This window comes from Quercus robur, chromosome 4 (assembly GCF_932294415.1).
Source record: "Quercus robur chromosome 4, dhQueRobu3.1, whole genome shotgun sequence".
Lineage (NCBI taxonomy): Eukaryota > Viridiplantae > Streptophyta > Magnoliopsida > Fagales > Fagaceae > Quercus > Quercus robur.
Genome location: NC_065537.1, coordinates 55,290,447 through 55,301,272, shown reverse-complemented (window position 1 = coordinate 55,301,272; position 10,826 = coordinate 55,290,447). Strand labels below are relative to the sequence as shown.

Sequence of the window (10,826 nt, the reverse complement as noted above, 5' to 3'; positions counted from 1 at the left end):
TTTAAAATAAATTTTAGTTTATATATCCATTTCTTTGAATTGAACAAATAAGAGGTAATTTCCAGAAAATGATTTCCTCCAATTCTCTCCCATTTTTAGTCATATGTGGGACATATAGTATAAATTTGATTTTTAAATGTCAAGTATCTTAGATCCAAATAAAAATTGGAGTGAATTGATGGATTCAATTAGAGAGGATCTTATTCCATAATTACCAATTTATATGATGTCCTCTTATCATTCTTTCACCTTTCCATCTTAATCTTTAGACATCCAAAGAAGGATAAGAGATGACCATTCACTTCTCGTATTCTCATAAACAAAACATGAATAATTTTTTTTTTCTATCAAGAATAAAAATAATATACTGAAAGTCAAAATAAATAAATACATAAAAGATCAAATTGGCCCATTTTCAATATTAGCAATATATAAATCAAAAGACACAAAATTACCTTTTTAAATATATTTCAATTTGCTCATCTATAATATATATATATATATATAAATTGAATTCCAAAAATTATTTATGATTGATTTTGTACTTAACTTCGTAGTAATATTCTTTTTAATTCACTAAGTCAAAGATTTTGTTAAAAATTATTTTCTATTTTGTTGGAAAACCTAGTTTTGACAATATATATGACTGGAAATGCTCGTTCCATAGTTGTAGTATAAATTAAAATAGTAAGAACACCAATAACCACTCTATAAATGAGTTAGCAAGGTGTTGATATTTTGGTCCTTACAAGCTAATGGTGTAATTTATAAATATTTAACAAAATTTTATAATCTAAATGTTAAACTATTTTCTAGATAAAAAAATGTTAAACTATATTATGATTACAATGGTAAAGTTCCATTTTCAATAGTCATTTTTCATAATCTATGATTTCTTACAGATAAATTTGTTTATCAATAAACAAATATAAACCACTATAAAAAATTCTCTCAAGGATCTAGAATTGAGTTAGACACGTGTTTGTATTGTATTATAGACAAAGACTTTTATCCGGTGCTCTAGTGCACTGGACCTAGGCTAAACTTTATTGGTATTTTTTGTTTATTATTATTATTATTATTTTTATATTAGGCCATATTTGAAATACCTTCTTATTGGAATAAGAAATAAGGCCAGATTTGAATCTTTTGGACCGTATCTCAAACTCAATAAGGTTTAAGTTGATCATCTATATATATATATAAAACCGAAGTCTTGCTCTCTCCACAATTTTCCACATCAGCATTTTTTATTTATATTTTTTAATAAAAAAATAATTAATAAACTATTAATCATCTAATAGTGGGCCATAGCTTCAAGTTGATCAGGCCATGATAATGATCTAATAGTGGGCCATAGCTTCTTCAACTTGATATATACCGTAGCTTCAATTTGATATATATTAGATATATTAAAAAACGTATCTTTCTTCCCCAAAAGCAACCCGATAAAATTCCTGAAACAAACCTAATTAAAAAACCTCTCTTTCTTCCCCAAAAGCAAACTCGTTAAAACTCCTCAAAAAAATATTTTGCTAGCAGACTAAAGAATCAACAAAGAAACAACAAATCAAGCAAAACAACGCTGACCCAAGCACGACCATGGGTGTTCCTCTCTCAAACGCAGAACCAAGCTCGACCATGGGTGCCAACGTTTTCAATCTTCGACTTGGCCGCCATATCAGATCATTCTCTCTAGGTATTTCTCAATTAATCTATGACTAATCTCTTTTCCTACTGTCTTCAATTAGGTTTTCTGTCAATTTAGGAATTTCAATTCCTAACCCTTTTTTCCTCTCTATTCTTTTTTTGTTGGAGTCAGGGAAACACTAATAGAAAATCAATTTCTACAGGTTTTGTAAGAAAATATTGTGGATATGAATGGGTTTTGTAGTGGAGATAGTATTGAAGAGCCTCCCAACCCTCAAAATCTGACAACAATCATACAGGTTTTGCCTTATCTTCAAGTTCTGCTTTATTTGCTATTTAGGTTTTTTTACCATATCCGATTTACCTCAACTTAATCATCTGTTTGATTGAATAATTATTTGGCTACCTAAAATGCCAGCCTTCTGCCTCTTCATTATAGAGAAATAGGGAATTAAAAATGTGTTGATGAAATTTTTATTTCTTGCTTTATAATTAATTCTTAATTTGGTTTGTATTCTAGAATTGATTGTATTTTGTAGTTTATAATTTTGAATTTGGTTGGAAATTTTTATTATTATTTGTGAATTTGAAATTTAAAGCAGTTGAGTATGAGGATATTTGTAAACCTGTAGTTTGGCTTTGTGTGTGGTTCTAATATATATCAAATTTCAGGAAGGGGTTACTTAGTATGTGGTTTGACCTATAAAACTTCAATGCTGCTATATCCTCCTCCTCTCAGGTTCTCACATTTTCTTATTTAGTATTTTAATTCCTTTTTCTATTTGATTGGAGATTTGAACTTTTCTTTATTTTTTTATTATTATTAGTAGCCTTGGTTGGAGTTTCTTAATTCCTATAAGATATTGTTTGAAATACAAAGTGTTTGGGTTGAATTATTATGTAAGCATCCAAATAAGAAGTTGTATAACTGACTGGAAACTCAGATTCAGTTTGTTATTTTCTATTTGATTATTGAATTCTCTGTAGATTTTTTGTTTGGGGTAGGGTTGGAGTAGACTATGTGTATCTGTGGGAGTCTTTTTTATATCATTATTGGTTTATTAAGTTTAATCTAAACTGTATATGCAATACTGTGGCTCTATTTGGATTTTGAAGTTTATTTTATATCAGAAGTATTTGCCATATAAAATATTAGTAGTAAATAGTGTTAGGGTATGAAAATATCAGAACACAAGTACCGTTTTACATATAATATACCCGGCTGTCTCTGGTAATTTAGACTTTGCACATTCGTGATATCATTATAACTACGGTGTGTAGCTCTGGACAGGTGCTTCCAATAATTGGGTTATTGGATTTAATTTTGTGAATTCTTATTTGGGTTCATGTATGGCTGCCAATGTCTGAATTCTTATTGTAATTTATGCACGATTGGGTGTTGGTTACCTGAGATTTTAAGTTTATTTTAGGTTTCTAATTGTGATGGAAATGCCCTGTTTCAAACATATTGTCCTTCATTTCTATTTGCTGGGAAATCTAACTAAATATCTAGCACAAACTTTGTGATATTGATGGCTGACAGACCGTTATTATTCTACTGTTATAAGTATGAATATTTGATCTAAATTCAATGTGTTTCAAATCTTGCTGTAGTTGCATGAGCCCTTTGTTGCATGCCATAAATGTCCTACGAAAATCTTAGAATAAAATGAGAGGTAGCTAACCTAACTTCTATCTAGCACTTCAAGCCTTCAAGAGACAATGGATCCTTTGTAAATAAATTGAATCTATAAATATTGAAGCTGTAATGTCATGTGTTCTGTGCATTGTCCATACCCTCCTTGCTTAGGAAGTGTATGGACAAATTTATACAAAATTTAACTATAAAATTATGAATTGATTGATATCAAATTCAATTTCTAGGAAACTATCTTTACCTGTTAGGGAAAGATTACAAACATTAAGATAGATAATTTTGGGTGGTATTTTATCTGTTGCGAAGTATGTCGTAAAAAGGTGAAATCAAGAGATGAATTTTTATGGTGCGACAATTGCAACAAAAAGGCATCCTTCCCAATCCCAAGGGGTACACAAAATAAAATGTTTACTTTTAATATTAAAATACACAATAACTAATATGATATTAACATTATATATGTCATTTCTCTTATCAGGTATAGAATTCAAAAGCAATGTGCAACTCACACTAACATTTGTACTCAAGGAAAACCAAAGGACATATTCAGTGTCTACTACGAAGCAACAAAGGAAGAAAATACAAAAAAACACTTTAAAGTTGTCTTTCGATTTATTTTAAATATTGATTAAGTAGTTCTTTAAATTTGTGTTTCATACATTTTATGGATAATTGAGGATGTTAAAGATTTAATTCTTCATTTTATTTTAAACTTATGTTTGATTTCTATTTTTTATTATGTAAATTAATGTTTCATATCAAGATTAATATTTCATGTCAAGGATAGGAAGCTATAAAACTGGAATCCTAATGTACAAGCAAAGAGGAAGATAAAAAGAATAGCTTACATCTTTATACACTAGCTTTCCCGTGCATCGCACGGGTTAGCGACTAGTTTATTTTTATTTAAGAGCCCAACTAGTTTTTTAATTGAAGCCCAATTTTCTCGTAAAGAACTGCATTAGAGTTAGAGTGCCCCATGAAAGCGATGAAGTGACCATCCTCATGGTTGACTCAGCTGGTTTAACTTATTTGGGCTACCTCCTAATAAAATTTTGCTTAGAATAGACCTAAATTTGAATTCTTTGGACCGCATCATAATAAGCTTTAAGCCCAAGCCTAGCGCTGATCTTATCTTCTTCTTTTATTTTATTTATTTATATTTATTTATTTGTTTATCATTGAGGATGGTATTTGTGAACTCTGTAAAAAGGCTCCGGAGTCTGGGCTCCATGTTTTATGGGAATGTGATGTAGCGCAAGATGTCTGGGCTGGTAGCTCTATCAGGTTACAGAAACGCATTCAAGGCCTAGAAGATGTGATTCAGTTATTTGAGGACTTGCTGAGCAGACTGTCTACAACTGAGTTTGAATTATTTTTAGTTCAAGCATGGTTTATTTGGAAACAGAGGAATATTGTGATACATGGGGGGAAATTAAAGGAACCGGGTTGGCTAAACAAAAGATCAAGGGAATATTTGGAAGAATTTCATCAAGCCCCAGATTAGCTGATAATTCCAGTTATCAATACGAGTGTAAATGTAAATGTATGGCATCCTCCTCCTGCATCAGTTTTCAAGTTGAACTCTGATGCTGCAATTTTTTCGGACTTGAATAGTTCCGGAATTGGTGCAATGATTCGTAATGAGAATGGAGAGGTAGTGGAAGCTATGTTGGCTAAAGGCCCACCGGTGGGAGATAGTGAAGAGGCTGAAATTTTAGCCTGTACAAAAGTGTCGGAGTTTGCAATTGATGCAAGTTTTTCAGAACTGGTTAATGAAGGGGATAACGCCAATGCCATGAAATCCATCTCTTCCACTGGTGTAAACCAGTCTCGGTTAGGCCATATTATTGAGGATATTCGAAGTCTTGCTCATGGACTTCGTTGGGTGAATGTTAGCGCTGTGTAAAACGAGGTGCTAGTTCCGTGGCACACTCTTTGGCTAGGTATGCTAGGAATATAATTGAGGATATGTTCTGGATGAAGGACTCTCCTACACCAGCTTGGTAAGCACCATACGATGATTCCTTACCTTTTCAATGAGTGAAAGTTGAGTTCGTTTAAAAAAAATAAAAAATTGTTTGAGCTTTCATGGACGTTTAAAGCTCAAACTCATCCACTATATTAACGTCAGGTAAATGCAAATTACAAAATCAGGTCACTAGGATGCAAGAGAGTAGATACGAATGGGCTCTCCAATAACTGGGCCATCAAACCAAAACTATTCATTTTCTTTTGATGCATATTGTATACGGTTACAAATTTTATCAACAATCTCATAAATATTACACTCGAGGATTCACTATAAAACATTCACATGCATGCACCATGTCAAATATAACTTTGCTACAACTACAATTTATATCATAACTTATTTCACTATACACTGAGACAACAAATTGTAAATTGCAAAAGGTCGCTTTCACATTGACCTAACACTAATACTATATCTTTTTCTCTATCGCTGACAACCTGTCACTTTAACATGTTTTAGAAAAAAAAGTTCACAACCCTACCACTTTAACGCTAATACCTAGACATATATTGTTACTAAAATATATGTATAAGCTATTACTATTAGTTAAGGTTTCTTATTTGTATACAAACTGATACTATAATACGTATCGTACGTATACCTATAATTGTAATTGTAAGGTTGAATTTGTTCAACCATCTAATTGGCTTTATTCCGTGCCAAATTTGCTTGTAATTCAGCATTTAGTAACCCTGTATTTAGGTGGGTTTGTTGTAAGGGTAGTGAGTGAAATAGAGTGAAGATTGCTCAAGAGTGTGCAAGAAAACAGAGTGTCGCGGCTGGGACTCGCGGGTGGACTCGCAGCTGCAAGCCGCCAGAAGCTGCACACGTGCCAAGCATGCTGGAAGATGAACAGTCATGCTAGCTGGAGCACTACAGGACAAAACAGGACAACTGGCCATACGGTTAACTCGCGACTGGATCTCGCGACTTGGTCAAGCCGCGAGGTCAAGCCGCGAGCCACCCCTGTTTTGTAAAATCCTGACGTTTCACATTCCTCTCCCACTCCAGTATAAATACCCCTTTAACCCACGATTGAAAGAGAGCTTCCAGAGAGAATTTTGAGAGAGAAACCCTAAAGAAAAATCAGATTGTTTCACCCACAATCTATACCTTAGAGTCTCTTCAAATTCCCTTACTCACTTCCTCTCCATTGTCAAATCCTTGAGAGGCATTATACCAAACCTGGTTCTCACCATTATCACCTCTGTGAGACAGTCGTTTGGAGTTCTGGGAAGCAGTTAGGAAGGAGCCAATCTTCATTGGTTGATGCTACGGTGTAGTAGCGGAATCCGGGAAGCTAGAAAAGAAAAAGGTTCGGCGCAACCTCGTTGGAGCAAGAAGCTTGGAGGGCTTAGGTGCACTAGGTAGATTAGGCTTGGAGGGTCTATTGCTGTCCTTGTATCCCAACTGTATTTTCTAGTGGATTGATTACCGCTTGGAGGGCGGCGGAGAGGTTTTTCGCCGAGGTCTTCGGTTTCCTCTTCGATAACACATCGCGTGTTGTCTTTGTGTTTGCATCTTCCTTCCTCTCTATCTTTGCCTTTATATTATCTGCTTGATTTTATTATGTTATGGCTTAGATAGTATTTAACCTATTTCACATTATTGCATATGTTAAGTTTCCGCACACTTGTTGTTTAACATATTGCTTGTGTTGGTTAAGTTAATTTTTGGGGGTCTAAACGTTCAAAAGTGTTTTGTACACGTTTTTGAACTTTCAATTGGTATCAGAGCGGGTATACTGCTGTTGGTTTTATTACCTAAGTGTGATCCTAGACCCCTGAGTTGTGGTTGTTGTTTTCGTTTATACCATGCTGAATTGTAGCTCAAGTGTTTGTGAAAATGTCTCTATGCATATGTCTGAAAGGTGTCTTACTAATGATCTTGTAGAGTTATTAAAAACTAAGAAACATGCTAGAGTTTTTGTTCACATGCTGGAATATCTTGAAAATCAGAATCTTGTCTTACACAGTAGCATAGCTGAATCTAAATCATTGATTAAGAAATATAAAAGAAAGAATAGAATGTTGTGTGAGATGATAGAGAATCTGAAAATGAAAAATCAATCTAAAAGAAGCATGAAACCTGATGATGAGTTTGTGTTTGAAGGTCAAGAATGTCTGTCACATGTGAACCTATTTGTGCATACCTCATTAAAGGTGTTTAATGCATGTTTATGGTATCTTGACAGTGGGTGTTCTCGCCATATGACAGGGGATAAGTCACTGTTTAAGTCACTCAAAGAAAAGGTTGGTGATTATGTGACCTTTGGGGGTGGAAGCCATGCTCAAGTCCTAGGCAAAGAAACCATTGAGATACCCGGTTTGCCTCTGTTGAAAGATGTGCTGTTCATAAAAGGGTTGAAGGCGAATTTGCTGAGCATCACTCAAATTTGTGATGACGATTTCCTGGTACAATTCTCTAAGAAAGGATGTTTAATCATCAATGAAGAGGGGATTCAGGTTTTGGAAGGAAATCGGACTACAGATAATTGTTATGGAATAGTTCCCACGGCACCAATATCGTGTAGAAGTGCTCGGGTGGATATGTTGGAGCTGTGGCATCACAGATTTGGGCATGCCAACTTCAAACAAGTAGCAAAAGTCTCCAAACTTGAAGCAGTCGAGGGACTTCCTAAGTTTGGAAGAGTGAAGAAGACCGTTTGTGGTGCATGTCAAATGGGGAAGCAAACTAAGGCAAGTCATCACAAGGTAAATGTGATAGCCACCTCTCGGTGCTTGGAGTTACTTCATGTTGATTTGATGGGGCCCACCAGAACTGAAAGCCTAGGGGGGAAGAGATACATTATGGTCATTGTGGATGACTACTCAAGATACACTTGGGTTGAATTCCTTAGAGAAAAATCAGAAGCTTGTGAGAGGTTGGAGATTCTGTGCAAGAAACTACAAAACGAAAAGGGGATACCGATAGCCAAAGTTAGAAGTGATCATGGAAGGGAATTTGAGAATGCAAGATTCGAGTCCTTCTATGAGAAGAATGGAATTAAAAGAGAGTTTTCAGCTCCCAAAACTCCACAACAAAATGGAGTGGTAGAGAGAAAAAATCGTGTGATTCAGGAGATGGCGAGAGTCATGTTGCTTAACAAGCAAATACCTCAAAAATTTTGGGGAGAAGCTGTCAACACCTCGTGTCACATTGGAAATAGGATTTTCTTTCGAGTTGGTACAAAGAAGACTGCATATGAGATATGGAATGGGAAGAAGCCTAAAGTGAAGTATTTCCGGGTTTTTGGAAGTAAATGCTATATCTTAAATGATCGAGAAAATCTTGGGAAGTTTGATGCAAGAAGTGATGAGGGTATTTTTCTTGGCTACTCTACTACAAGTCGAGCGTATAGAGTGTTTAACAAGAGAACAAAGGCTGTGATGGAATCCATAAATGTCAAGATTGATGATGCCTTACCTAAGGTGGAAATGATTGATGATGTAGAAGGGCCGAGCACCGAAGAGCCTGATGTCGAAGTAGAAGCTTTGAATATAGAAGGTGAAGAACCTATACCAGAAGTAGAATCGACTCCCATCAACTCAAGAATGGAAACGAGATCGATGTCTAGAACTTCAAGTCCTCTTACTCCTCCAGAAGTTCATCCTCCTATCTCTCGTATTGATGAAGTTTCCACTTCAAAAAGGCCATCTTCAAGAGTTGTCAAGAATTATCCGGAAAGTAATATCATAGGATCACTTGATGACGGTCTTCGCCTCCGGAAAGGAAATATTCTGCTAGCCAATCATGTAACATATCACTGTTATCTTGCACAGTTTGAACCAAAAAGGGTTGAAGAGGCTCTTCAAGATGAGAATTGGGTTGAGTCAATGCATGAAGAGCTGAATCAGTTTGTGAGGAATGATGTGTGGGAACTTGCTCCACGGCCTGAGAACGTTCATGTTATAGGCACAAAGTGGATTTTTAAAAACAAAACTGATGAAGATGGAGAGATAATTCGAAACAAGTCTCGGTTAGTGGCTCAAGGATACACACAAGTAGAAGGAGTGGATTTTGATGAATCATTTGCTCCGGTGGCAAGACTCGAATCCATTCGAATCCTCATGTCCATTGCGTGTACTTTGAATTTCAAGCTTTATCAAATGGATGTTAAGTGCGCTTTTCTGAATGGGTATTTAAATGAAGAAGTATTTGTTGAGCAACCAAAAGGATTTGAGGATCCTCATTTCCCGGAACATGTATTAAGATTGAAGAAAGCACTTTATGGTTTAAAACAAGCGCCTAGAGCCTGGTACGATCATCTTACACATTATCTTCTAGATAGAGGTTTCAAGAGAGGGTACGCCGACCGAACTCTGTTTGTCAAAAATGATGAAGATTATCTCCTTGTGGCACAAGTCTATGTTGATGACATAGTATTTGGGGCAACTATCGAAGATCGTGCTACTGAATTTTCTGAGGAGATGAAAAAGGAGTTTGAGATGAGCATGGTGGGGGAGCTCACATTCTTCTTGGGTCTTCAAGTCAAACAACAGAAGGAGGGTATATTTGTATCTCAAGAGAAGTATGCCAGAAACATAGTCAAGAAGTTTGGCCTAGACTCCAAAAAACATGCCTCCACCCCCATGAGCTCTTCCACTAAACTGAATGTGGATTCATCAGGAGTTGAAGTAAGTCCTACATTGTATAGGAGCATCATAGGAAGTTTGCTCTACCTTACAGCAAGTAGACCGGACATTGCTTTCAGTGTGGGCGTTTGTGCCAGGTACCAAGCTAATCCGAAGGAATCTCATCTGACTGCTGCTAAGCGAATCATTCGATATGTGAATGGTACTGCAAACTATGGTCTGTGGTATTCAAAAGACTCAAATGCCTGTCTTGCTGGGTATTCAGATGCTGACTGGGCTGGCAGTGTAGACGATCGGAAAAGCACTTCAGGCGGCTGTTTTTATCTTGGTAACAATCTTGTTTCGTAGATGAGCAAGAAGCAGAATTCAGTGTCTCTATCTACTGCAGAAGCAGAATACATCGCTGCTGGAAGTTGCTGCACTCAGCTTCTTTGGATGAAGAAATTACTTCATGACTATGGAATTCCTCAAGAAACGATGTGTGTCTTCTGTGACAACACCAGTGCCATCAATCTTTCCAAGAATCCTGTTCAGCATTCAAAATCCAAACACATAGAGATACGTTACCATTTCATTCGGGATTTGGTAGAGGAAAGAGTTGTGTGTCTTGAGTTCATACACCGACAATCAAAAGGCGGATATCTTCACCAAGCCTCTCGATGGTCCACGGTTTGAATCACTCCGTAAGACCATTGGTGTTGGTACAATTCCTTGACTCTCTTGTGTGTTGTGTGCTTCACTTATTTATAATATGATAAATCTGTCTGTGTTGGGGCACACACCTTTCTAATTAGCTTTTTGTGCAACGTGTTTATTGTTGGTTTGTACTTTTGTGTATAATGTTGCTTCTTTTTATGTTTGTTCAATCATTTTTTTCTTGTGTCAAAAA

At 35.8% G+C, this 10,826-nt stretch overlaps 1 long non-coding RNA gene across 2 annotated transcripts; it reads left to right on the top strand.

Annotated features, from left to right (window-relative positions):
- The first annotated feature begins 1,433 nt into the window (after nt 1–1,433).
- LOC126723014 (uncharacterized) lies at nt 1,434–4,036 on the top strand. 2 transcript variants are annotated; one of them, XR_007654098.1, is made up of 4 exons: nt 1,434–1,699; nt 1,854–1,949; nt 2,323–2,389; nt 3,786–4,036. It is a non-coding gene; the product is annotated as an uncharacterized LOC126723014 (long non-coding RNA). The 2 variants fall into 2 exon arrangements; XR_007654099.1 differs by having other exon boundaries at nt 1,823–1,949.
- The last annotated feature ends 6,790 nt before the right edge of the window (nt 4,037–10,826 follow it).